Source organism: Pseudophryne corroboree, chromosome 3 (assembly GCF_028390025.1).
Source record: "Pseudophryne corroboree isolate aPseCor3 chromosome 3, aPseCor3.hap2, whole genome shotgun sequence".
NCBI classification, from domain to species: Eukaryota; Metazoa; Chordata; class Amphibia; order Anura; family Myobatrachidae; genus Pseudophryne; species Pseudophryne corroboree.
Genome location: NC_086446.1, coordinates 114,509,939 through 114,527,438, shown reverse-complemented (window position 1 = coordinate 114,527,438; position 17,500 = coordinate 114,509,939). Strand labels below are relative to the sequence as shown.

The 17,500-nt window shown below is 41.3% G+C and overlaps 57 non-coding genes and 21 pseudogenes across 57 annotated transcripts; all 78 read left to right on the top strand.

The window, feature by feature from the left end:
- LOC134887247 (5S ribosomal RNA) overlaps positions 1-7 on the top strand; it is a 119-nt pseudogene extending 112 nt beyond the window's left edge.
- A 107-nt stretch (positions 8-114) lies between these two features.
- On the top strand, positions 115-233 carry LOC135062296 (5S ribosomal RNA). Its single transcript, XR_010248649.1, has one exon. It is a non-coding gene; the product is annotated as a 5S ribosomal RNA (ribosomal RNA).
- Positions 234-340: 107 nt separating this feature from the next.
- On the top strand, positions 341-459 carry LOC134892136 (5S ribosomal RNA; annotated as a pseudogene).
- Positions 460-566: 107 nt separating this feature from the next.
- Positions 567-685, top strand: LOC135065346 (5S ribosomal RNA). The gene has a single exon (XR_010251629.1). It is a non-coding gene; the product is annotated as a 5S ribosomal RNA (ribosomal RNA).
- A 107-nt stretch (positions 686-792) lies between these two features.
- On the top strand, positions 793-911 carry LOC135061267 (5S ribosomal RNA). Its single transcript, XR_010247654.1, has one exon. It is a non-coding gene; the product is annotated as a 5S ribosomal RNA (ribosomal RNA).
- A 107-nt stretch (positions 912-1,018) lies between these two features.
- Positions 1,019-1,137, top strand: LOC134888125 (5S ribosomal RNA). The gene has a single exon (XR_010171107.1). It is a non-coding gene; the product is annotated as a 5S ribosomal RNA (ribosomal RNA).
- Positions 1,138-1,244: 107 nt separating this feature from the next.
- Positions 1,245-1,363, top strand: LOC134885935 (5S ribosomal RNA). Its single transcript, XR_010170036.1, has one exon. It is a non-coding gene; the product is annotated as a 5S ribosomal RNA (ribosomal RNA).
- Positions 1,364-1,470: 107 nt separating this feature from the next.
- LOC135059039 (5S ribosomal RNA) lies at positions 1,471-1,589 on the top strand. Its single transcript, XR_010245458.1, has one exon. It is a non-coding gene; the product is annotated as a 5S ribosomal RNA (ribosomal RNA).
- Positions 1,590-1,696: 107 nt separating this feature from the next.
- On the top strand, positions 1,697-1,815 carry LOC134901422 (5S ribosomal RNA). Its single transcript, XR_010174914.1, has one exon. It is a non-coding gene; the product is annotated as a 5S ribosomal RNA (ribosomal RNA).
- A 107-nt stretch (positions 1,816-1,922) lies between these two features.
- LOC135068870 (5S ribosomal RNA) lies at positions 1,923-2,041 on the top strand. Its single transcript, XR_010255061.1, has one exon. It is a non-coding gene; the product is annotated as a 5S ribosomal RNA (ribosomal RNA).
- Positions 2,042-2,148: 107 nt separating this feature from the next.
- LOC135069560 (5S ribosomal RNA) lies at positions 2,149-2,267 on the top strand. The gene has a single exon (XR_010255740.1). It is a non-coding gene; the product is annotated as a 5S ribosomal RNA (ribosomal RNA).
- A 107-nt stretch (positions 2,268-2,374) lies between these two features.
- LOC134887245 (5S ribosomal RNA) lies at positions 2,375-2,493 on the top strand (annotated as a pseudogene).
- Positions 2,494-2,600: 107 nt separating this feature from the next.
- On the top strand, positions 2,601-2,719 carry LOC135062295 (5S ribosomal RNA). Its single transcript, XR_010248648.1, has one exon. It is a non-coding gene; the product is annotated as a 5S ribosomal RNA (ribosomal RNA).
- A 107-nt stretch (positions 2,720-2,826) lies between these two features.
- Positions 2,827-2,945, top strand: LOC134892135 (5S ribosomal RNA; annotated as a pseudogene).
- A 107-nt stretch (positions 2,946-3,052) lies between these two features.
- On the top strand, positions 3,053-3,171 carry LOC135058682 (5S ribosomal RNA). Its single transcript, XR_010245108.1, has one exon. It is a non-coding gene; the product is annotated as a 5S ribosomal RNA (ribosomal RNA).
- Positions 3,172-3,278: 107 nt separating this feature from the next.
- LOC135065345 (5S ribosomal RNA) lies at positions 3,279-3,397 on the top strand. Its single transcript, XR_010251628.1, has one exon. It is a non-coding gene; the product is annotated as a 5S ribosomal RNA (ribosomal RNA).
- Positions 3,398-3,504: 107 nt separating this feature from the next.
- On the top strand, positions 3,505-3,623 carry LOC134888114 (5S ribosomal RNA). Its single transcript, XR_010171106.1, has one exon. It is a non-coding gene; the product is annotated as a 5S ribosomal RNA (ribosomal RNA).
- Positions 3,624-3,730: 107 nt separating this feature from the next.
- Positions 3,731-3,849, top strand: LOC134888797 (5S ribosomal RNA; annotated as a pseudogene).
- Positions 3,850-3,956: 107 nt separating this feature from the next.
- LOC135059848 (5S ribosomal RNA) lies at positions 3,957-4,075 on the top strand. The gene has a single exon (XR_010246246.1). It is a non-coding gene; the product is annotated as a 5S ribosomal RNA (ribosomal RNA).
- A 107-nt stretch (positions 4,076-4,182) lies between these two features.
- On the top strand, positions 4,183-4,301 carry LOC134890572 (5S ribosomal RNA; annotated as a pseudogene).
- A 107-nt stretch (positions 4,302-4,408) lies between these two features.
- Positions 4,409-4,527, top strand: LOC134888893 (5S ribosomal RNA; annotated as a pseudogene).
- A 107-nt stretch (positions 4,528-4,634) lies between these two features.
- On the top strand, positions 4,635-4,753 carry LOC135066299 (5S ribosomal RNA). Its single transcript, XR_010252551.1, has one exon. It is a non-coding gene; the product is annotated as a 5S ribosomal RNA (ribosomal RNA).
- A 107-nt stretch (positions 4,754-4,860) lies between these two features.
- On the top strand, positions 4,861-4,979 carry LOC134885934 (5S ribosomal RNA). Its single transcript, XR_010170035.1, has one exon. It is a non-coding gene; the product is annotated as a 5S ribosomal RNA (ribosomal RNA).
- A 107-nt stretch (positions 4,980-5,086) lies between these two features.
- On the top strand, positions 5,087-5,205 carry LOC135067016 (5S ribosomal RNA). Its single transcript, XR_010253246.1, has one exon. It is a non-coding gene; the product is annotated as a 5S ribosomal RNA (ribosomal RNA).
- A 107-nt stretch (positions 5,206-5,312) lies between these two features.
- On the top strand, positions 5,313-5,431 carry LOC134901421 (5S ribosomal RNA). The gene has a single exon (XR_010174913.1). It is a non-coding gene; the product is annotated as a 5S ribosomal RNA (ribosomal RNA).
- A 107-nt stretch (positions 5,432-5,538) lies between these two features.
- On the top strand, positions 5,539-5,657 carry LOC135068869 (5S ribosomal RNA). The gene has a single exon (XR_010255060.1). It is a non-coding gene; the product is annotated as a 5S ribosomal RNA (ribosomal RNA).
- Positions 5,658-5,764: 107 nt separating this feature from the next.
- On the top strand, positions 5,765-5,883 carry LOC135069559 (5S ribosomal RNA). Its single transcript, XR_010255739.1, has one exon. It is a non-coding gene; the product is annotated as a 5S ribosomal RNA (ribosomal RNA).
- Positions 5,884-5,990: 107 nt separating this feature from the next.
- Positions 5,991-6,109, top strand: LOC134887244 (5S ribosomal RNA; annotated as a pseudogene).
- A 107-nt stretch (positions 6,110-6,216) lies between these two features.
- On the top strand, positions 6,217-6,335 carry LOC135070358 (5S ribosomal RNA). Its single transcript, XR_010256526.1, has one exon. It is a non-coding gene; the product is annotated as a 5S ribosomal RNA (ribosomal RNA).
- Positions 6,336-6,442: 107 nt separating this feature from the next.
- On the top strand, positions 6,443-6,561 carry LOC134892134 (5S ribosomal RNA; annotated as a pseudogene).
- A 107-nt stretch (positions 6,562-6,668) lies between these two features.
- Positions 6,669-6,787, top strand: LOC135058670 (5S ribosomal RNA). Its single transcript, XR_010245097.1, has one exon. It is a non-coding gene; the product is annotated as a 5S ribosomal RNA (ribosomal RNA).
- Positions 6,788-6,894: 107 nt separating this feature from the next.
- On the top strand, positions 6,895-7,013 carry LOC135067674 (5S ribosomal RNA). Its single transcript, XR_010253885.1, has one exon. It is a non-coding gene; the product is annotated as a 5S ribosomal RNA (ribosomal RNA).
- Positions 7,014-7,120: 107 nt separating this feature from the next.
- On the top strand, positions 7,121-7,239 carry LOC135065725 (5S ribosomal RNA). Its single transcript, XR_010251998.1, has one exon. It is a non-coding gene; the product is annotated as a 5S ribosomal RNA (ribosomal RNA).
- A 107-nt stretch (positions 7,240-7,346) lies between these two features.
- LOC134888103 (5S ribosomal RNA) lies at positions 7,347-7,465 on the top strand. The gene has a single exon (XR_010171105.1). It is a non-coding gene; the product is annotated as a 5S ribosomal RNA (ribosomal RNA).
- A 107-nt stretch (positions 7,466-7,572) lies between these two features.
- On the top strand, positions 7,573-7,691 carry LOC134888695 (5S ribosomal RNA; annotated as a pseudogene).
- A 107-nt stretch (positions 7,692-7,798) lies between these two features.
- On the top strand, positions 7,799-7,917 carry LOC134888091 (5S ribosomal RNA). Its single transcript, XR_010171104.1, has one exon. It is a non-coding gene; the product is annotated as a 5S ribosomal RNA (ribosomal RNA).
- Positions 7,918-8,024: 107 nt separating this feature from the next.
- LOC135058700 (5S ribosomal RNA) lies at positions 8,025-8,143 on the top strand. The gene has a single exon (XR_010245124.1). It is a non-coding gene; the product is annotated as a 5S ribosomal RNA (ribosomal RNA).
- A 107-nt stretch (positions 8,144-8,250) lies between these two features.
- On the top strand, positions 8,251-8,369 carry LOC134890860 (5S ribosomal RNA; annotated as a pseudogene).
- A 107-nt stretch (positions 8,370-8,476) lies between these two features.
- On the top strand, positions 8,477-8,595 carry LOC135069558 (5S ribosomal RNA). Its single transcript, XR_010255738.1, has one exon. It is a non-coding gene; the product is annotated as a 5S ribosomal RNA (ribosomal RNA).
- A 107-nt stretch (positions 8,596-8,702) lies between these two features.
- LOC134887243 (5S ribosomal RNA) lies at positions 8,703-8,821 on the top strand (annotated as a pseudogene).
- Positions 8,822-8,928: 107 nt separating this feature from the next.
- On the top strand, positions 8,929-9,047 carry LOC135062294 (5S ribosomal RNA). The gene has a single exon (XR_010248647.1). It is a non-coding gene; the product is annotated as a 5S ribosomal RNA (ribosomal RNA).
- Positions 9,048-9,154: 107 nt separating this feature from the next.
- Positions 9,155-9,273, top strand: LOC134892133 (5S ribosomal RNA; annotated as a pseudogene).
- Positions 9,274-9,380: 107 nt separating this feature from the next.
- On the top strand, positions 9,381-9,499 carry LOC135058659 (5S ribosomal RNA). Its single transcript, XR_010245086.1, has one exon. It is a non-coding gene; the product is annotated as a 5S ribosomal RNA (ribosomal RNA).
- A 107-nt stretch (positions 9,500-9,606) lies between these two features.
- LOC135065344 (5S ribosomal RNA) lies at positions 9,607-9,725 on the top strand. Its single transcript, XR_010251627.1, has one exon. It is a non-coding gene; the product is annotated as a 5S ribosomal RNA (ribosomal RNA).
- Positions 9,726-9,832: 107 nt separating this feature from the next.
- LOC134888080 (5S ribosomal RNA) lies at positions 9,833-9,951 on the top strand. The gene has a single exon (XR_010171103.1). It is a non-coding gene; the product is annotated as a 5S ribosomal RNA (ribosomal RNA).
- Positions 9,952-10,058: 107 nt separating this feature from the next.
- On the top strand, positions 10,059-10,177 carry LOC135069557 (5S ribosomal RNA). The gene has a single exon (XR_010255737.1). It is a non-coding gene; the product is annotated as a 5S ribosomal RNA (ribosomal RNA).
- A 107-nt stretch (positions 10,178-10,284) lies between these two features.
- On the top strand, positions 10,285-10,403 carry LOC135059847 (5S ribosomal RNA). The gene has a single exon (XR_010246245.1). It is a non-coding gene; the product is annotated as a 5S ribosomal RNA (ribosomal RNA).
- A 107-nt stretch (positions 10,404-10,510) lies between these two features.
- LOC134890571 (5S ribosomal RNA) lies at positions 10,511-10,629 on the top strand (annotated as a pseudogene).
- Positions 10,630-10,736: 107 nt separating this feature from the next.
- LOC134886380 (5S ribosomal RNA) lies at positions 10,737-10,855 on the top strand. The gene has a single exon (XR_010170464.1). It is a non-coding gene; the product is annotated as a 5S ribosomal RNA (ribosomal RNA).
- A 107-nt stretch (positions 10,856-10,962) lies between these two features.
- Positions 10,963-11,081, top strand: LOC134888069 (5S ribosomal RNA). Its single transcript, XR_010171102.1, has one exon. It is a non-coding gene; the product is annotated as a 5S ribosomal RNA (ribosomal RNA).
- Positions 11,082-11,188: 107 nt separating this feature from the next.
- On the top strand, positions 11,189-11,307 carry LOC134885933 (5S ribosomal RNA). Its single transcript, XR_010170034.1, has one exon. It is a non-coding gene; the product is annotated as a 5S ribosomal RNA (ribosomal RNA).
- A 107-nt stretch (positions 11,308-11,414) lies between these two features.
- On the top strand, positions 11,415-11,533 carry LOC135067015 (5S ribosomal RNA). The gene has a single exon (XR_010253245.1). It is a non-coding gene; the product is annotated as a 5S ribosomal RNA (ribosomal RNA).
- Positions 11,534-11,640: 107 nt separating this feature from the next.
- Positions 11,641-11,759, top strand: LOC134901420 (5S ribosomal RNA). The gene has a single exon (XR_010174912.1). It is a non-coding gene; the product is annotated as a 5S ribosomal RNA (ribosomal RNA).
- Positions 11,760-11,866: 107 nt separating this feature from the next.
- Positions 11,867-11,985, top strand: LOC135068868 (5S ribosomal RNA). Its single transcript, XR_010255059.1, has one exon. It is a non-coding gene; the product is annotated as a 5S ribosomal RNA (ribosomal RNA).
- Positions 11,986-12,092: 107 nt separating this feature from the next.
- Positions 12,093-12,211, top strand: LOC135069556 (5S ribosomal RNA). The gene has a single exon (XR_010255736.1). It is a non-coding gene; the product is annotated as a 5S ribosomal RNA (ribosomal RNA).
- A 107-nt stretch (positions 12,212-12,318) lies between these two features.
- On the top strand, positions 12,319-12,437 carry LOC134887242 (5S ribosomal RNA; annotated as a pseudogene).
- A 107-nt stretch (positions 12,438-12,544) lies between these two features.
- LOC135070799 (5S ribosomal RNA) lies at positions 12,545-12,663 on the top strand. The gene has a single exon (XR_010256951.1). It is a non-coding gene; the product is annotated as a 5S ribosomal RNA (ribosomal RNA).
- A 107-nt stretch (positions 12,664-12,770) lies between these two features.
- LOC134892132 (5S ribosomal RNA) lies at positions 12,771-12,889 on the top strand (annotated as a pseudogene).
- A 107-nt stretch (positions 12,890-12,996) lies between these two features.
- LOC135058648 (5S ribosomal RNA) lies at positions 12,997-13,115 on the top strand. Its single transcript, XR_010245075.1, has one exon. It is a non-coding gene; the product is annotated as a 5S ribosomal RNA (ribosomal RNA).
- Positions 13,116-13,222: 107 nt separating this feature from the next.
- Positions 13,223-13,341, top strand: LOC135067673 (5S ribosomal RNA). Its single transcript, XR_010253884.1, has one exon. It is a non-coding gene; the product is annotated as a 5S ribosomal RNA (ribosomal RNA).
- A 107-nt stretch (positions 13,342-13,448) lies between these two features.
- Positions 13,449-13,567, top strand: LOC135065723 (5S ribosomal RNA). The gene has a single exon (XR_010251996.1). It is a non-coding gene; the product is annotated as a 5S ribosomal RNA (ribosomal RNA).
- Positions 13,568-13,674: 107 nt separating this feature from the next.
- Positions 13,675-13,793, top strand: LOC134888057 (5S ribosomal RNA). The gene has a single exon (XR_010171101.1). It is a non-coding gene; the product is annotated as a 5S ribosomal RNA (ribosomal RNA).
- A 107-nt stretch (positions 13,794-13,900) lies between these two features.
- LOC134888046 (5S ribosomal RNA) lies at positions 13,901-14,019 on the top strand. The gene has a single exon (XR_010171100.1). It is a non-coding gene; the product is annotated as a 5S ribosomal RNA (ribosomal RNA).
- Positions 14,020-14,126: 107 nt separating this feature from the next.
- LOC134892887 (5S ribosomal RNA) lies at positions 14,127-14,245 on the top strand (annotated as a pseudogene).
- Positions 14,246-14,352: 107 nt separating this feature from the next.
- LOC135068998 (5S ribosomal RNA) lies at positions 14,353-14,471 on the top strand. Its single transcript, XR_010255189.1, has one exon. It is a non-coding gene; the product is annotated as a 5S ribosomal RNA (ribosomal RNA).
- Positions 14,472-14,578: 107 nt separating this feature from the next.
- Positions 14,579-14,697, top strand: LOC134890570 (5S ribosomal RNA; annotated as a pseudogene).
- A 107-nt stretch (positions 14,698-14,804) lies between these two features.
- LOC135070756 (5S ribosomal RNA) lies at positions 14,805-14,923 on the top strand. Its single transcript, XR_010256909.1, has one exon. It is a non-coding gene; the product is annotated as a 5S ribosomal RNA (ribosomal RNA).
- A 107-nt stretch (positions 14,924-15,030) lies between these two features.
- LOC134888034 (5S ribosomal RNA) lies at positions 15,031-15,149 on the top strand. The gene has a single exon (XR_010171098.1). It is a non-coding gene; the product is annotated as a 5S ribosomal RNA (ribosomal RNA).
- Positions 15,150-15,256: 107 nt separating this feature from the next.
- LOC134886180 (5S ribosomal RNA) lies at positions 15,257-15,375 on the top strand. The gene has a single exon (XR_010170271.1). It is a non-coding gene; the product is annotated as a 5S ribosomal RNA (ribosomal RNA).
- Positions 15,376-15,482: 107 nt separating this feature from the next.
- Positions 15,483-15,601, top strand: LOC135065509 (5S ribosomal RNA). Its single transcript, XR_010251789.1, has one exon. It is a non-coding gene; the product is annotated as a 5S ribosomal RNA (ribosomal RNA).
- Positions 15,602-15,708: 107 nt separating this feature from the next.
- Positions 15,709-15,827, top strand: LOC135069555 (5S ribosomal RNA). The gene has a single exon (XR_010255735.1). It is a non-coding gene; the product is annotated as a 5S ribosomal RNA (ribosomal RNA).
- Positions 15,828-15,934: 107 nt separating this feature from the next.
- Positions 15,935-16,053, top strand: LOC135065575 (5S ribosomal RNA). The gene has a single exon (XR_010251853.1). It is a non-coding gene; the product is annotated as a 5S ribosomal RNA (ribosomal RNA).
- Positions 16,054-16,160: 107 nt separating this feature from the next.
- On the top strand, positions 16,161-16,279 carry LOC134887241 (5S ribosomal RNA; annotated as a pseudogene).
- A 107-nt stretch (positions 16,280-16,386) lies between these two features.
- Positions 16,387-16,505, top strand: LOC134892130 (5S ribosomal RNA; annotated as a pseudogene).
- Positions 16,506-16,612: 107 nt separating this feature from the next.
- Positions 16,613-16,731, top strand: LOC134888785 (5S ribosomal RNA; annotated as a pseudogene).
- A 107-nt stretch (positions 16,732-16,838) lies between these two features.
- LOC135059178 (5S ribosomal RNA) lies at positions 16,839-16,957 on the top strand. Its single transcript, XR_010245591.1, has one exon. It is a non-coding gene; the product is annotated as a 5S ribosomal RNA (ribosomal RNA).
- Positions 16,958-17,064: 107 nt separating this feature from the next.
- Positions 17,065-17,183, top strand: LOC135059442 (5S ribosomal RNA). The gene has a single exon (XR_010245844.1). It is a non-coding gene; the product is annotated as a 5S ribosomal RNA (ribosomal RNA).
- Positions 17,184-17,290: 107 nt separating this feature from the next.
- LOC135060418 (5S ribosomal RNA) lies at positions 17,291-17,409 on the top strand. Its single transcript, XR_010246812.1, has one exon. It is a non-coding gene; the product is annotated as a 5S ribosomal RNA (ribosomal RNA).
- Positions 17,410-17,500: the final 91 nt, after the last annotated feature.

Sequence of the window (17,500 nt, the reverse complement as noted above, 5' to 3'; positions counted from 1 at the left end):
GTAGATATTTTTATACTGAAAACACAGTTCTGTTGATGCATTCCATTTTTAAACGTATTCATTTATGAACCAGGAGTTAGAAGTAGAAAAGTTCTAACAGAAACCAAAAAGTTCATCTACAGCCACACCACACTGGATACGTCCAATCTCATCTGATCTTGGAAGCTAAGCAGTGTTGGGCCTGGTTAGTACTTGGATGGGAGACCACCTGGGAATACAAGGTGCTGTAGATATTTTTATACTGCCAACACCGTTCTGTTGATGGATTCCATTTTAAAACGTATTCATTTATGAACCAGTGGTTAGAAGTAGAAAAGTTCTAACAGAAACCACAAAGCTCATCTACAGCCACACCACACTGGATACGCCCAATCTCATCTGATCTTGGAAGCTAAACAGTGTTGTGCCTGGTTAGTATTTGGATGGGAGACTACCTGGGAATACAAGGTGCTGTAGATATTTTTATACTGCCAACACCCTTCTGTTGATGCATTCCATTTTAAAACGTATTCATTTATGAACCAGTAGTTAGAAGTAGAAAAGTTCTAACAGAAACCATAAAGCTCATCTACAGCCACATCACACTGGATACGCCCAATCTCATCTGAGCTTGGAAGCTAAGCAGTGTTGGGCCTGGTTAGTACTTGGATGGGAGACCACCTGGGAATACAAGGTGCTGTAGATATTTTTATACTGCCAACACCGTTCTGTTGATGCATTCAATTTTCAAATGTATTCATTTATGAACCAGTAGTTAGAAGTAGAAAAGTTCAAACAGAAACCACAAAGCTCATCTACAGCCACACCACACTGGATACGCCCAATCTCATCTGATCTTGGACGCTAAGCAGTGTTGGGCCTGGTTAGTACTTGGATGGGAGACCACCTGGGAATACAAGGTGCTGTAGATATTTTTATACTGCCAACACCGTTCTGTTGATGCATTCCATTTTCAAACGTATTCATTTATGAACCAGTAGTTAGAAGTAGAAAAGTTCTAACAGAAACCACAAAGCTCATCTACAGCCACACCACACTGGATACGCCCAATCTCATCTGATCTTGGAAGCTAAGCAGTGTTGGGCCTGGTTAGTACTTGGATGGGAGACCACCTGGGAATACAAGGTGCTGTAGATATTTTTATACTGCCAACACCCTTCTGTTGATGCATTCCATTTTCAAACGTATTCATTTATGAACCAGTAGTTAGAAGTAGAAAAGTTCTAACAGAAACCACAAAGCTCATCTACAGCCACACTACACTGGATACGCCCAATCTCATCTGATCTTGGAAGCTAAGCAGTGTAGGGCCTGGTTAGTACTTGGATGGGAGACCACCTGGGAATACAAGGTGATGTAGGTATTTTTATACTGCCAACACCCTTCTGTTGATGCATTCCATTTTCAAACGTATTCATTTATGAACCAGTAGTTAGAAGTAGAAAAGTTCTAACAGAAACCACAAAGCTCATCTACAGCCACACCACACTGGATATGCCCAATCTCATCTGATCTTGGAAGCTAAGCAGTGTTGGGCCTGGTTAGTACTTGGATGGGAGACCACCTGGGAATACAAGGTGCTGTAGATATTTTTATACTGCCAACACCATTCTGTTGATGCATTCCATTTTAAAACGTATTCATTTATGAACCAGTAGTTAGAAGTAGAAAAGTTCTAACACAAACCAGAAAGTTCATCTACAGCAACACCACACTGGATACGCCCAATCTCATCTGAACTTGGAAGCTAAGCAGTGTTGGGCCTGGTTAGTACTTGGATGGGAGACCACCTGGGAATACAAGGTGCTGTAGATATTTTTATACTGCCAACACCGTTCTGTTGATGCATTCAATTTTCAAATGTATTCATTTATGAACCAGTAGTTAGAAGTAGAAAAGTTCAAACAGAAACCACAAAGCTCATCTGCAGCCACACCACACTGGATACGCCCAATCTCATCTGATCTTGGAAACTAAGCAGTGTTGGGCCTGGTTAGTACTTGGATGGGAGACCACCTGGGAATACAAGGTGCTGTAGATATTTTTATACTGCCAACACCGTTCTGTTGATGCATTCCATTTTCAAACGTATTCATTTATGAACCAGTAGTTAGAAGTAGAAAAGTTCTAACAGAAACCACAAAGCTCATCTACAGCCACACCACACTGGATTCGCCCAAACTCATCTGAGCTTGGAAGCTAAGCAGTGTTGGGCCTGGTTAGTACTTGGATGGGAGACCACCTGGGAATACAAGGTGCTGTAGATATTTTTATACTGCCAACACCGTTCTGTTGATGCATTCCATTTTAAAACGTATTCATTTATGAACCAGTAGTTAGAAGTAGAAAAGTTCTAACAGAAAACAGAAAGTTCATCTACAGCAACACCACACTGGATACGCCCAATCTCATCTGATCTTGGAAGCTAAGCAGTGTTGGGCCTGGTTAGTACTTGGATGGGAGACCACCCGGTAATACAAGGTGCTGTAGATATTTTTATACTGAAAACACAGTTCTGTTGATGCATTCCATTTTTAAACGTATTCATTTATGAACCAGGAGTTAGAAGTAGAAAAGTTCTAACAGAAACCAAAAAGTTCATCTACAGCCACACCACACTGGATACGTCCAATCTCATCTGATCTTGGAAGCTAAGCAGTGTTGGGCCTGGTTAGTACTTGGATGGGAGACCACCTGGGAATACAAGGTGCTGTAGATATTTTTATACTGCCAACACCGTTCTGTTGATGGATTCCATTTTAAAACGTATTCATTTATGAACCAGTAGTTAGAAGTAGAAAAGTTCTAACAGAAACCACAAAGCTCATCTACAGCCACACCACACTGGATACGCCCAATCTCATCTGATCTTGGAAGCTAAACAGTGTTGTGCCTGGTTAGTATTTGGATGGGAGACTACCTGGGAATACAAGGTGCTGTAGATATTTTTATACTGCCAACACCCTTCTGTTGATGCATTCCATTTTAAAACGTATTCATTTATGAACCAGTAGTTAGAAGTAGAAAAGTTCTAACAGAAACCACAAAGCTCATCTACAGCCACACCACACTGGATACGCCCAATCTCATCTGATCTTGGAAGCTAAGCAGTGTTGGGCCAGGTTAGTACTTGGATGGGAGACCACCTGGGAATACAAGGTGCTGTAGATATTTTTATACTACCAACACCGTTCTGTTGATGCATTCCATTTTCAAACGTATTCATTTATGAAACAGTAGTTAGAAGTAGAAAAGTTCTAACAGAAACCATAAAGCTCATCTACAGCCACATCACACTGGATACGCCCAATCTCATCTGAGCTTGGAAGCTAAGCAGTGTTGGGCCTGGTTAGTACTTGGATGGGAGACCACCTGGGAATACAAGGTGCTGTAGATATTTTTATACTGCCAACACCGTTCTGTTGATGCATTCAATTTTCAAATGTATTCATTTATGAACCAGTAGTTAGAAGTAGAAAAGTTCAAACAGAAACCACAAAGCTCATCTACAGCCACACCACACTGGATACGCCCAATCTCATCTGATCTTGGAAGCTAAGCAGTGTTGGGCCTGGTTAGTACTTGGATGGGAGACCACCTGGGAATACAAGGTGCTGTAGATATTTTTATACTGCCAACACCGTTCTGTTGATGCATTCCATTTTCAAACGTATTCATTTATGAACCAGTAGTTAGAAGTAGAAAAGTTCTAACAGAAACCACAAAGCTCATCTACAGCCACACCACACTGGATTCGCCCAAACTCATCTGAGCTTGGAAGCTAAGCACTGTTGGGCCTGGTTAGTACTTGGATGGGAGACCACCTGGGAATACAAGGTGCTGTAGATATTTTTATACTGCCAACACCGTTCTGTTGATGCATTCCATTTTAAAACGTATTCATTTATGAACCAGTAGTTAGAAGTAGAAAAGTTCTAACAGAAAACAGAAAGTTCATCTACAGCAACACCACACTGGATACGCCCAATCTCATCTGATCTTGGAAGCTAAGCAGTGTTGGGCCTGGTTAGTACTTGGATGGGAGACCACCTGGGAATACAAGGTGCTGTAGATATTTTTATACTGCCAACACCATTCTGTTGATGGATTCCATTTTAAAACGTATTCATTTATGAACCAGTAGTTAGAAGTAGAAAAGTTCTAACAGAAACCACAAAGCTCATCTACAGCCACACCACACTGGATACGCCCAATCTCATCTGATCTTGGAAGCTAAGCAGTGTTGTGCCTGGTTAGTATTTGGATGGGAGACTACCTGGGAATACAAGGTGCTGTAGATATTTTTATACTGCCAACACCATTCTGTTGATGGATTCCATTTTAAAACGTATTCATTTATGAACCAGTAGTTAGAAGTAGAAAAGTTCTAACAGAAACCACAAAGCTCATTCACAGCCACACCTTTCTGGATACGCCCAATCTCATCTGATCTTGGAAGCTAAGCAGTGTTGGGCCTGGTTAGTACTTGGATGGGAGACCACCTGGGAATACAAGGTGCTGTAGATATTTTTATACTGCCAACACCGTTCTGTTGATGCATTCCATTTTCAAACGTATTCATTTATGAACCAGTAGTTAGAAGTAGAAAAGTTCTAACTGAAACCACAAAGCTCATCTACAGCCACACCACACTGGATACGCCCAATCTCATCTGATCTTGGAAGCTTAGCAGTGTTGGGCCTGGTTAGTACTTGGATGGGAGACCACCTGGGAATACAAGGTGCTGTAGATATTTTTATACTGCCAACACCCTTCTGTTGATGCATTCCATTTTCAAACGTATTCATTTATGAACCAGTAGTTAGAAGTAGAAAAGTTCTAACAGAAACCACAAAGCTCATCTACAGCCACACTACACTGGATACGCCCAATCTCATCTGATCTTGGAAGCTAAGCAGTGTAGGGCCTGGTTAGTACTTGGATGGGAGACCACCTGGGAATACAAGGTGATGTAGGTATTTTTATACTGCCAACACCCTTCTGTTGATGCATTCCATTTTCAAACGTATTCATTTATGAACCAGTAGTTAGAAGTAGAAAAGTTCTAACAGAAACCACAAAGCTCATCTACAGCCACACCACACTGGATATGCCCAATCTCATCTGATCTTGGAAGCTAAGCAGTGTTGGGTCTGGTTAGTACTTGGATGGGAGACCACCTGGGAATACAAGGTGCTGTAGATATTTTTATACTGCCAACACCATTCTGTTGATGCATTCCATTTTAAAACGTATTCATTTATGAACCAGTAGTTAGAAGTAGAAAAGTTCTAACACAAACCAGAAAGTTCATCTACAGCAACACCACACTGGATACGCCCAATCTCATCTGAACTTGGAAGCTAAGCAGTGTTGGGCCTGGTTAGTACTTGGATGGGAGACCACCTGGGAATACAAGGTGCTGTAGATATTTTTATACTGCCAACACCGTTCTGTTGATGCATTCAATTTTCAAATGTATTCATTTATGAACCAGTAGTTAGAAGTAGAAAAGTTCAAACAGAAACCACAAAGCTCATCTGCAGCCACACCACACTGGATACGCCCAATCTCATCTGATCTTGGAAACTAAGCAGTGTTGGGCCTGGTTAGTACTTGGATGGGAGACCACCTGGGAATACAAGGTGCTGTAGATATTTTTATACTGCCAACACCGTTCTGTTGATGCATTCCATTTTCAAACGTATTCATTTATGAACCAGTAGTTAGAAGTAGAAAAGTTCTAACAGAAACCACAAAGCTCATCTACAGCCACACCACACTGGATTCGCCCAAACTCATCTGAGCTTGGAAGCTAAGCAGTGTTGGGCCTGGTTAGTACTTGGATGGGAGACCACCTGGGAATACAAGGTGCTGTAGATATTTTTATACTGCCAACACCGTTCTGTTGATGCATTCCATTTTAAAACGTATTCATTTATGAACCAGTAGTTAGAAGTAGAAAAGTTCTAACAGAAAACACAAAGTTCATCTACAGCAACACCACACTGGATACGCCCAATCTCATCTGATCTTGGAAGCTAAGCAGTGTTGGGCCTGGTTAGTACTTGGATGGGAGACCACCCGGTAATACAAGGTGCTGTAGATATTTTTATACTGAAAACACAGTTCTGTTGATGCATTCCATTTTTAAACGTATTCATTTATGAACCAGGAGTTAGAAGTAGAAAAGTTCTAACAGAAACCAAAAAGTTCATCTACAGCCACACCACACTGGATACGTCCAATCTCATCTGATCTTGGAAGCTAAGCAGTGTTGGTCCTGGTTAGTACTTGGATGGGAGACCACCTGGGAATACAAGGTGCTGTAGATATTTTTATACTGCCAACACCGTTCTGTTGATGGATTCCATTTTAAAACGTATTCATTTATGAACCAGTAGTTAGAAGTAGAAAAGTTCTAACAGAAACCACAAAGCTCATCTACAGCCACACCACACTGGATACGCCCAATCTCATCTGATCTTGGAAGCTAAACAGTGTTGTGCCTGGTTAGTATTTGGATGGGAGACTACCTGGGAATACAAGGTGCTGTAGATATTTTTATACTGCCAACACCCTTCTGTTGATGCATTCCATTTTAAAACGTATTCATTTATGAACCAGTAGTTAGAAGTAGAAAAGTTCTCACAGAAACCACAAAGCTCATCTACAGCCACACCACACTGGATACGCCCAATCTCATCTGATCTTGGAAGCTAAGCAGTGTTGGGCCAGGTTAGTACTTGGATGGGAGACCACCTGGGAATACAAGGTGCTGTAGATATTTTTATACTACCAACACCGTTCTGTTGATGCATTCCATTTTCAAACGTATTCATTTATGAAACAGTAGTTAGAAGTAGAAAAGTTCTAACAGAAACCATAAAGCTCATCTACAGTCACATCACACTGGATACGCCCAATCTCATCTGAGCTTGGAAGCTAAGCAGTGTTGGGCCTGGTTAGTACTTGGATGGGAGACCACCTGGGAATACAAGGTGCTGTAGATATTTTTATACTGCCAACACCGTTCTGTTGATGCATTCAATTTTCAAATGTATTCATTTATGAACCAGTAGTTAGAAGTAGAAAAGTTCAAACAGAAACCACAAAGCTCATCTACAGCCACACCACACTGGATACGCCCAATCTCATCTGATCTTGGAAGCTAAGCAGTGTAGGGCCTGGTTAGTACTTGGATGGGAGACCACCTGGGAATACAAGGTGATGTAGATATTTTTATACTGCCAACACCCTTCTGTTGATGCATTCCATTTTCAAACGTATTCATTTATGAACCAGTAGTTAGAAGTAGAAAAGTTCTAACAGAAACCACAAAGCTCATCTACAGCCACACCACACTGGATACGCCCAATCTCATCTGATCTTGGAAGCTAAGCAGTGTTGGGCCTGGTTAGTACTTGGATGGGAGACCACCTGGGAATACAAGGTGCTGTAGATATTTTTATACTACCAACACCGTTCTGTTGATGCATTCCATTTTCAAACGTATTCATTTATGAAACAGTAGTTAGAAGTAGAAAAGTTCTAACAGAAACCATAAAGCTCATCTACAGACACACCACACTGGATACGCCCGATCTCATCTGAGCTTGGAAGCTAAGCAGTGTTGGGCCTGGTTAGTACTTGGATGGGAGACCACCTGAGAATACAAGGTGTTGTAGATATTTTTATACTGCCAACACCGTTCTGTTGATGCATTCAATTTTCAAGTGTATTCATTTATGAACCAGTAGTTAGAAGTAGAAAAGTTCAAACAGAAACCACAAAGCTCATCTACAGCCACACCACACTGGATACGCCCAATCTCATCTGATCTTGGAAGCTAAGCAGTGTTGGGCCTGGTTAGTACTTGGATGGGAGACCACCTGGGAATACAAGGTGCTGTAGATATTTTTATACTGCCAACACCGTTCTGTTGATGCATTCCATTTTAAAACGTATTCATTTATGAACCAGTAGTTAGAAGTAGAAAAGTTCTAACAGAAACCACAAAGCTCATCTACAGCCACACCACACTGGATTCGCCCAATCTCATCTGATCTTGGAAGCTAAGCAGTGTTGGGCCTGGTTAGTACTTGGATGGGAGACCACCTGGGAATACAAGGTGCTGTAGATATTTTTATACTACCAACACCGTTCTGTTGATGCATTCCATTTTCAAACGTATTCATTTATGAAACAGTAGTTAGAAGTAGAAAAGTTCTAACAGAAACCATAAAGCTCATCTACAGACACACCACACTGGATACGCCCGATCTCATCTGAGCTTGGAAGCTAAGCAGTGTTGAGCCTGGTTAGTACTTGGATGGGAGACCACCTGGGAATACAAGGTGCTGTAGATATTTTTATACTACCAACACCGTTCTGTTGATGCATTCCATTTTCAAACGTATTCATTTATGAACCAGTAGTTAGAATTAGAAAAGTTCTAACAGAAACCACAAAGCTCATCTACAGCCACACCACACTGGATTCGCCCAAACTCATCTGAGCTTGGAAGCTAAGCAGTGTTGGGCCTGGTTAGTACTTGGATGGGAGACCACCTGGGAATACAAGGTGCTGTAGATATTTTTATACTGCCAACACCGTTCTGTTGATGCATTCCATTTTAAAACGTATTCATTTATGAACCAGTAGTTAGAAGTAGAAAAGTTCTAACAGAAAACAGAAAGTTCATCTACAGCAACACCACACTGGATACGCCCAATCTCATCTGATCTTGGAAGCTAAGCAGTGTTGGGCCTGGTTAGTACTTGGATGGGAGACCACCCGGTAATACAAGGTGCTGTAGATATTTTTATACTGAAAACACAGTTCTGTTGATGCATTCCATTTTTAAACGTATTCATTTATGAACCAGGAGTTAGAAGTAGAAAAGTTCTAACAGAAACCAAAAAGTTCATCTACAGCCACACCACACTGGATACGTCCAATCTCATCTGATCTTGGAAGCTAAGCAGTGTTGGGCCTGGTTAGTACTTGGATGGGAGACCACCTGGGAATACAAGGTGCTGTAGATATTTTTATACTGCCAACACCGTTCTGTTGATGGATTCCATTTTAAAACGTATTCATTTATGAACCAGTAGTTAGAAGTAGAAAAGTTCTAACAGAAACCACAAAGCTCATCTACAGCCACACCACACTGGATACGCCCAATCTCATCTGATCTTGGAAGCTAAACAGTGTTGTGCCTGGTTAGTATTTGGATGGGAGACTACCTGGGAATACAAGGTGCTGTAGATATTTTTATACTGCCAACACCCTTCTGTTGATGCATTCCATTTTAAAACGTATTCATTTATGAACCAGTAGTTAGAAGTAGAAAAGTTCTAACAGAAACCACAAAGCTCATCTACAGCCACACCACACTGGATACGCCCAATCTCATCTGATCTTGGAAGCTAAGCAGTGTTGGGCCAGGTTAGTACTTGGATGGGAGACCACCTGGGAATACAAGGTGCTGTAGATATTTTTATACTACCAACACCGTTCTGTTGATGCATTCCATTTTCAAACGTATTCATTTATGAAACAGTAGTTAGAAGTAGAAAAGTTCTAACAGAAACCATAAAGCTCATCTACAGCCACATCACACTGGATACGCCCAATCTCATCTGAGCTTGGAAGCTAAGCAGTGTTGGGCCTGGTTAGTACTTGGATGGGAGACCACCTGGGAATACAAGGTGCTGTAGATATTTTTATACTGCCAACACCGTTCTGTTGATGCATTCAATTTTCAAATGTATTCATTTATGAACCAGTAGTTAGAAGTAGAAAAGTTCAAACAGAAACCACAAAGCTCATCTACAGCCACACCACACTGGATACGCCCAATCTCATCTGATCTTGGAAGCTAAGCAGTGTTGGGCCTGGTTAGTACTTGGATGGGAGACCACCTGGGAATACAAGGTGCTGTAGATATTTTTATACTGCCAACACCGTTCTGTTGATGCATTCCATTTTCAAACGTATTCATTTATGAACCAGTAGTTAGAAGTAGAAAAGTTCTAACAGAAACCACAAAGCTCATCTACAGCCACACCACACTGGATTCGCCCAAACTCATCTGAGCTTGGAAGCTAAGCAGTGTTGGGCCTGGTTAGTACTTGGATGGGAGACCACCTGGGAATACAAGGTGCTGTAGATATTTTTATACTGCCAACACCGTTCTGTTGATGCATTCCATTTTAAAACGTATTCATTTATGAACCAGTAGTTAGAAGTAGAAAAGTTCTAACAGAAAACAGAAAGTTCATCTACAGCAACACCACACTGGATACGCCCAATCTCATCTGATCTTGGAAGCTAAGCAGTGTTGGGCCTGGTTAGTACTTGGATGGGAGACCACCTGGGAATACAAGGTGCTGTAGATATTTTTATACTGCCAACACCATTCTGTTGATGGATTCCATTTTAAAACGTATTCATTTATGAACCAGTAGTTAGAAGTAGAAAAGTTCTAACAGAAACCACAAAGCTCATCTACAGCCACACCACACTGGATACGCCCAATCTCATCTGATCTTGGAAGCTAAGCAGTGTTGTGCCTGGTTAGTATTTGGATGGGAGACTACCTGGGAATACAAGGTGCTGTAGATATTTTTATACTGCCAACACCATTCTGTTGATGGATTCCATTTTAAAACGTATTCATTTATGAACCAGTAGTTAGAAGTAGAAAAGTTCTAACAGAAACCACAAAGCTCATCCACAGCCACACCTTTCTGGATACGCCCAATCTCATCTGATCTTGGAAGCTAAGCAGTGTTGGGCCTGGTTAGTACTTGGATGGGAGACCACCTGGGAATACAAGGTGCTGTAGATATTTTTATACTGCCAACACCGTTCTGTTGATGCATTCCATTTTCAAACGTATTCATTTATGAACCAGTAGTTAGAAGTAGAAAAGTTCTAACTGAAACCACAAAGCTCATCTACAGCCACACCACACTGGATACGCCCAATCTCATCTGATCTTGGAAGCTAAGCAGTGTTGGGCCTGGTTAGTACTTGGATGGGAGACCACCTGGGAATACAAGGTGCTGTAGATATTTTTATACTGCCAACACCCTTCTGTTGATGCATTCCATTTTCAAACGTATTCATTTATGAACCAGTAGTTAGAAGTAGAAAAGTTCTAACAGAAACCACAAAGCTCATCTACAGCCACACTACACTGGATACGCCCAATCTCATCTGATCTTGGAAGCTAAGCAGTGTAGGGCCTGGTTAGTACTTGGATGGGAGACCACCTGGGAATACAAGGTGATGTAGGTATTTTTATACTGCCAACACCCTTCTGTTGATGCATTCCATTTTCAAACGTATTCATTTATGAACCAGTAGTTAGAAGTAGAAAAGTTCTAACAGAAACCACAAAGCTCATCTACAGCCACACCACACTGGATATGCCCAATCTCATCTGATCTTGGAAGCTAAGCAGTGTTGGGTCTGGTTAGTACTTGGATGGGAGACCACCTGGGAATACAAGGTGCTGTAGATATTTTTATACTGCCAACACCATTCTGTTGATGCATTCCATTTTAAAACGTATTCATTTATGAACCAGTAGTTAGAAGTAGAAAAGTTCTAACACAAACCAGAAAGTTCATCTACAGCAACACCACACTGGATACGCCCAATCTCATCTGAACTTGGAAGCTAAGCAGTGTTGGGCCTGGTTAGTACTTGGATGGGAGACCACCTGGGAATACAAGGTGCTGTAGATATTTTTATACTGCCAACACCGTTCTGTTGATGCATTCAATTTTCAAATGTATTCATTTATGAACCAGTAGTTAGAAGTAGAAAAGTTCAAACAGAAACCACAAAGCTCATCTGCAGCCACACCACACTGGATACGCCCAATCTCATCTGATCTTGGAAACTAAGCAGTGTTGGGCCTGGTTAGTACTTGGATGGGAGACCACCTGGGAATACAAGGTGCTGTAGATATTTTTATACTGCCAACACCGTTCTGTTGATGCATTCCATTTTCAAATGTATTCATTTATGAACCAGTAGTTAGAAGTAGAAAAGTTCTAACAGAAACCACAAAGCTCATCTACAGCCACACCACACTGGATTCGCCCAAACTCATCTGAGCTTGGAAGCTAAGCAGTGTTGGGCCTGGTTAGTACTTGGATGGGAGACCACCTGGGAATACAAGGTGCTGTAGATATTTTTATACTGCCAACACCGTTCTGTTGATGCATTCCATTTTAAAACGTATTCATTTATGAACCAGTAGTTAGAAGTAGAAAAGTTCTAACAGAAAACAGAAAGTTCATCTACAGCAACACCACACTGGATACGCCCAATCTCATCTGATCTTGGAAGCTAAGCAGTGTTGGGCCTGGTTAGTACTTGGATGGGAGACCACCCGGTAATACAAGGTGCTGTAGATATTTTTATACTGAAAACACAGTTCTGTTGATGCATTCCATTTTTAAACGTATTCATTTATGAACCAGGAGTTAGAAGTAGAAAAGTTCTAACAGAAACCAAAAAGTTCATCTACAGCCACACCACACTGGATACGTCCAATCTCATCTGATCTTGGAAGCTAAGCAGTATTGGGCCTGGTTAGTACTTGGATGGGAGACCACCTGGGAATACAAGGTGCTGTAGATATTTTTATACTGCCAACACCGTTCTGTTGATGGATTCCATTTTAAAACGTATTCATTTATGAACCAGTAGTTAGAAGTAGAAAAGTTCTAACAGAAACCACAAAGCTCATCTACAGCCACACCACACTGGATACGCCCAATCTCATCTGATCTTGGAAGCTAAACAGTGTTGTGCCTGGTTAGTATTTGGATGGGAGACTACCTGGGAATACAAGGTGCTGTAGATATTTTTATACTGCCAACACCCTTCTGTTGATGCATTCAATTTTAAAACGTATTCATTTATGAACCAGTAGTTAGAAGTAGAAAAGTTCTCACAGAAACCACAAAGCTCATCTACAGCCACACCACACTGGATACGCCCAATCTCATCTGATCTTGGAAGCTAAGCAGTGTTGGGCCAGGTTAGTACTTGGATGGGAGACCACCTGGGAATACAAGGTGCTGTAGATATTTTTATACTACCAACACCGTTCTGTTGATGCATTCCATTTTCAAACGTATTCATTTATGAAACAGTAGTTAGAAGTAGAAAAGTTCTAACAGAAACCATAAAGCTCATCTACAGTCACATCACACTGGATACGCCCAATCTCATCTGAGCTTGGAAGCTAAGCAGTGTTGGGCCTGGTTAGTACTTGGATGGGAGACCACCTGGGAATACAAGGTGCTGTAGATATTTTTATACTGCCAACACCGTTCTGTTGATGCATTCAATTTTCAAATGTATTCATTTATGAACCAGTAGTTAGAAGTAGAAAAGTTCAAACAGAAACCACAAAGCTCATCTACAGCCACACCACACTGGATACGCCCAATCTCATCTGATCTTGGAAGCTAAGCAGTGTAGGGCCTGGTTAGTACTTGGATGGGAGACCACCTGGGAATACAAGGTGATGTAGATATTTTTATACTGCCAACACCCTTCTGTTGATGCATTCCATTTTCAAACGTATTCATTTATGAACCAGTAGTTAGAAGTAGAAAAGTTCTAACAGAAACCACAAAGCTCATCTACAGCCACACCACACTGGATACGCCCAATCTCATCTGATCTTGGAAGCTAAGCAGTGTTGGGCCTGGTTAGTACTTGGATGGGAGACCACCTGGGAATACAAGGTGCTGTAGATATTTTTATACTACCAACACCGTTCTGTTGATGCATTCCATTTTCAAACGTATTCATTTATGAACCAGTAGTTAGAAGTAGAAAAGTTCAAAAAGAAACCACAAAGCTCATCTACAGCCACACCACACTGGATACGCCCAATCTCATCTGATCTTGGAAGCTAAGCAGTGTTGGGCCTGGTTAGTACTTGGATGGGAGACCACCTGGGAATACAAGGTGCTGTAGATATTTTTATACTGCCAACACCGTTCTGTTGATGCATTCCATTTTCAAACGTATTCATTTATGAACCAGTAGTTAGAAGTAGAAAAGTTCTAACAGAAACCATAAAGCTCATCTACAGCCACATCACACTGGATTCGCCCAAACTCATCTGAGCTTGGAAGCTAAGCAGTGTTGGTCCTGGTTAGTACTTGGATGGGAGACCACCTGGGAATACAAGGTGCTGTAGGTATTTTTATACTGCCAACACCGTTCTGTTGATGCATTCCATTTTAAAACGTATTCATTTATGAACCAGTAGTTAGAAGTAGAAAAGTTCTAACAGAAAACAGAAAGTTCATCTACAGCAACACCACACTGGATACGCCCAATCTCATCTGATCTTGGAAGCTAAGCAGTGTTGGGCCTGGTTAGTACTTGGATGGGAGACCACCTGGGAATACAAGGTGCAGTAGATATTTTTATACTGCCAACACCATTCTGTTGATGGATTCCATTTTAAAACGTATTCATTTATGAACCAGTAGTTAGAAGTAGAAAAGTTCTAACAGAAACCACAAAGCTCATCTACAGCCACACCACACTGGATACGCCCAATCTCATCTGATCTTGGAAGCTAAGCAGTGTTGTGCCTGGTTAGTATTTGGATGGGAGACTACCTGGGAATACAAGGTGCTGTAGATATTTTTATACTGCCAACACCCTTCTGTTGATGCATTCCATTTTAAAACGTATTCATTTATGAACCAGTAGTTAGAAGTAGAAAAGTTCTAACAGAAACCACAAAGCTCATCTACAGCCACACTACACTGGATACGCCCAATCTCATCTGATCTTGGAAGCTAAGCAGTGTAGGGCCTGGTTAGTACTTGGATGGGAGACCACCTGGGAATACAAGGTGATGTAGATATTTTTATACTGCCAACACCCTTCTGTTGATGCATTCCATTTTCAAACGTATTCATTTATGAACCAGTAGTTAGAAGTAGAAAAGTTCTAACAGAAACCACAAAGCTCATCTACAGCCACACCACACTGGATACGCCCAATCTCATCTGATCTTGGAAGCTAAGCAGTGTTGGGCCTGGTTAGTACTTGGATGGGAGACCACCTGGGAATACAAGGTGCTGTAGATATTTTTATACTACCAACACCGTTCTGTTGATGCATTCCATTTTCAAACGTATTCATTTATGAAACAGTAGTTAGAAGTAGAAAAGCTCTAACAGAAACCATAAAGCTCATCTACAGCCACACCACACTGGACACGCCCAATCTCATCTGTGCTTGGAAGCTAAGCAGTGTTGGGCCTGGTTAGTACTTGGATGGGAGACCACCTGAGAATACAAGGTGTTGTAGATATTTTTATACTGCCAACACCGTTCTGTTGATGCATTCAATTTTCAAGTGTATTCATTTATGAACCAGTAGTTAGAAGTAGAAAAGTTCAAACAGAAACCACAAAGCTCATCTACAGCCACACCACACTGGATACGCCCAATCTCATCTGATCTTGGAAGCTAAGCAGTTTTGGGCCTGGTTAGTACTTGGATGGGAGACCACCTGGGAATACAAGGTGCTGTAGATATTTTTATACTGCCAACACCGTTCTGTTGATGCATTCCATTTTAAAACGTATTCATTTATGAACCAGTAGTTAGAAGTAGAAAAGTTCTAACAGAAACCACAAAGCTCATCTACAGCCACACCACACTGGATTCGCCCAAACTCATCTGAGCTTGGAAGCTAAGCAGTGTTGGGCCTGGTTAGTACTTGGATGGGAGACCACCTGGGAATACAAGGTGCTGTAGATATTTTTATACTACCAACACCGTTCTGTTGATGCATTCCATTTTCAAACGTATTCATTTATGAAACAGTAGTTAGAAGTAGAAAAGTTCTAACAGAAACCATAAAGCTCATCTACAGCCACACCACACTGGATACGCCCAATCTCATCTGAGCTTGGAAGCTAAGCAGTGTTGGGCCTGGTTAGTACTTGGATGGGAGACCACCTGAGAATACAAGGTGTTGTAGATATTTTTATACTGCCAACACCGTTCTGTTGATGCATTCAATTTTCAAGTGTATTCATTTATGAACCAGTAGTTAGAAGTAGAAAAGTTCAAACAGAAACCACAAAGCTCATCTACAGCAACACCACACTGGATACGCCCAATCTCATCTGATCTTGGAAGCTAAGCAGTGTTGGGCCTGGTTAGTACTTGGATGGGAGACCACCCGGTAATACAAGGTGCTGTAGATATTTTTATACTGAAAACACCGTTCTGTTGATGCATTCCATTTTTAAACGTATTCATTTATGAACCAGTAGTTAGAAGTAGAAAAGTTCTAACAGAAACCACAAAGCACATCTACAGCCACACCACACTGGATACGCCCAATCTCATCTGATCTTGGAAGCTAAACAGTGTTGTGCCTGGTTAGTATTTGGATGGGAGACTACCTGGGAATACAAGGTGCTGTAGATAATTTTATACTGCCAACACCGTTCTGTTGATGCATTCCATTTTAAAACGTATTCATTTATGAACAAGTAGTTAGAAGTAGAAAAGTTCTAACAGAAACCAGAAAGATCATCTACAGCAACACCACACTGAATACGCCCAATCTCATCTGTTCTTGGAAACTAAGCAGTGTTGGGCCTGGTTAGTACTTGGATGGGAGACCACCTGGGAATACAAGGTGCTGTAGATATTTTTATACTGCCAACACCGTTCTGTTGATGCATTCCATTTTCAAACGTATTCATTTATGAACCAGTAGTTAAAAGTAGAAAAGTTCTAACAGAAACCACAAAGCTCATCTACAGCCACACCACACTGGATACGCCCAATCTCATCTGATCTTGGAAGCTAAGCAGTGTTGGGCCTGGTTAGTACTTGGATGGGAGACCACCTGGGAATACAAGGTGCTGTAGTTATTTTTATACTGCCAACACCGTTCTGTTGATGCATTCCATTTTCAAACGTATTCATTTATGAACCAGTAGTTAGAAGTAGAAAAGTTCTAACAGAAACCACAAAGCTCATCTACAGCCACACCACACTGGGTACGCCCAATCTCATCTGATCTTGGAAGCTAAGCAGTGTTGGGCCTGGTTAGTACTTGGATGGGAGACCACCTGGGAATACAAGGTGCTGTAGATATTTTTATACTGCCAACACCGTTCTGTTGATGCATTCCATTTTCAAACGTATTCATTTATGAACCAGTAGTTAGAAGTAGAAAAGTTCTAACAGAAACTACAAAGCTCATCTACAGCCACACCACACTGGATACGCCCAATCTCATCTGATCTTGGAAGCTAAGCAGTGTTGGGCCTGGTTAGTACTTGGATGGGAGACCACCTAGGAATACAAGGTGCTGTAGATAATTTTATACTGCCAACACCGTTCTGTTGATGCATTCCATTTTAAAACGTATTCAATTATGAACCAGTAGTTAGAAGTAGAAAAGTTCTAAC